Here is a 2,493-nt window from a genome sequence, read left to right on the forward strand (position 1 = left end):
GACTGTGTGCTGAAGACCTGGGGGACACTGGGAAGGATTGCATGGAGGGGATTGTAACCATGGCAATGAGACAATATACGATAGAATGAATGTAAAACCAATGTTCTCCCATGTAAACTATCACATAATTCACAATAAAACATCAAAAAAAAAAAGATAGGAAAAAAAAAATCAAAGGATATATTTGCTTAAGCAAATGTGCTGCAAAATACCTCTTTAAAGTATTAAAGAACAAAGATGTTACTCTGAGGGCTATGGTGCACCTGACCCAAGTCCTGGTGTTTTCAATTGCCTCATATGCATGTAAAAGTTAGACAACAAGTAAGGAAGGCCATAAAAGAATGGATACATTTGAATTAAGGTTTTGGCAAAGAATGTTGAAAGTATCATGAACTACCAGCAAATCTGTCTTGGAGGAAGTGCAGCCAGAATGCTTCTTTGAAGCGAGCATGATGAGACTTCATCTCTCATACTTTGGAGAGACTTTGTCTCCCATACTTTTGTTCTGTTGTGCATAGGATCACCATGAGTCAGAACTGATCCCATGGCACCAAATAACAATATTATCATTTAAAATGTAAATTAATTACAGGCTCAAATCTGTTGTATTAGTTCAGGCTGAGTTTTTCTCACCTGGTTATTAGTAAAATTATTCTATTCTGATTCTCAACTTTTATTGAACAACCAGACTATTATTCAATATCCTCATTTTCTTGACTCAGATCTCCTTTTGCTCAGTAACATATCATTAATATGCTGACTTGACTTACAGTAATTGGAGGCAAATTATTTTATTTCTTTGTGGCACTTCCCTACTTGAAAAATAGGGCTACAGTTGAAATGTGCCTGTCTATATACAGTTGGGGTCCTGGTGTGGTGCTGTAGGATAAGCACTTGACTACTAACCACAGGGTCAGCAGTTTAAACCCACCAGCTGCATTTTGGGAACTCTATACAGTGTCACTATGAGTTGAAACAGACTCAATGGCACTTAACGACAACATATACAGCTATGTAATTGTGGCGCTGTGTGTTAATGCGCCAGACTGCAAAGCTGTTTGAACTTCAAGGTCAGTGGTTCAAGCTCAGCAGCTGCTCCTCGGAAACCCTATACAAGGTCGCTATGGGTCAGAACCAACACAATGGCACTTAACAAGAACAACAATTGCTCATAAGTGTGGCATAATTTGAAAACTCCCAGGGATTTACAGTGAAAGTCATTGTTAGGTGCTGTTGAGAGTCAGGTCTGACACATAGCTACCCTCTGGACAACAGAACAAATCTCTGCCCAAAGCTGCACCACCCTCACAATCATGGCTGTGCCTGAGCCCAATGTTGCAGTCTCTGTGTCACTCCGCCTCTTTGAGAATCTTTATCTTTTATACTGACCCTCTATTTTACCAAAAATGATGTCCTTCTCCATGGACTGATCCTAATAACATGTCCAAAGTACCTGAGACAAAGTCTCACCATCCTTAGTTTTAAGGAGCATTCTGGCTGTGCTTCTTCCAAGACAAATTTGCTACTTCTTCTAGCAATCTACAATGTATTCGGTATTTTTCACCAGCTAGCGTAGTGGTTATGAATCGGGCTGCGAACCTCAAGGTCAGCATTACAAAACTACCAGCTGTTCCGCGTGAGAAAGATGAGGCTTTCTGCTCCCGTAAAGATTTACAGCCTTGAAAACCCTGTACAGGGTCGCTATGAGTCAGAACCGACTCCATGGCACATAACAACAACAAATATAATTCAAAGGCATTAATTCTTCTTTGGTCTTCCATATTCATTGACCATCTTTTGCATGTATATGCGGTATTGAAAATATCATGGCTGGGTCAGGCACACCTTATACCTCAAAGTGACCTCTGCTTTTGAACCTTTTAAAGAGGACTTTTACAGTAGATTTGCCTAATGCAATATGTCATTTGATTAGTTGACTGCTGTTTTCATGAGCATTGATTATGGATTCAAGCAAAATTAAATCCTTGACAACTTCAATTTTTTTCCATTTATTATGATGTTGCTTATTGGTTCTGTTTAGAACATTTTGGCTTTCTTTCTATTGAAGTGTAATCCATATGGAAGGCTAGACTTTGATCTTCATCAGTAAGTGCTTCAAGTCCTCTTCATTTTCAGTAAGCAAGGTTGTATTATCTGCATATCAAAGTTTGTCAATGAGCTTTCCCCTGATCCTGCTGTATTCTTCATATAGTCCAGCTTCTCAGATTATTTGCTCAGCATACAGATTGAACAAGTATGGTGAAAGGATATAACTGTGACACAAACCTTTTCTATTTTTAAACCATTCAGTATCTCCTTGTTCTGTTCAGATGACTGCCTCTTCATCTACGTACAGGTTCCACACAAGCACAATTAAGTGTTCTGGAATTCCCATTCTTCACAATGCTATCTATACTTTGTAATGATTCATACAGTCAAATGCCTTTGCATAGTCAATAAAGCACATCCTTCTGGTATTCTCTGTTTTCAGTC

Source organism: Chrysochloris asiatica, unplaced genomic scaffold, assembly GCF_000296735.1.
Source record: "Chrysochloris asiatica unplaced genomic scaffold, ChrAsi1.0 scaffold00007, whole genome shotgun sequence".
Lineage (NCBI taxonomy): Eukaryota > Metazoa > Chordata > Mammalia > Afrosoricida > Chrysochloridae > Chrysochloris > Chrysochloris asiatica.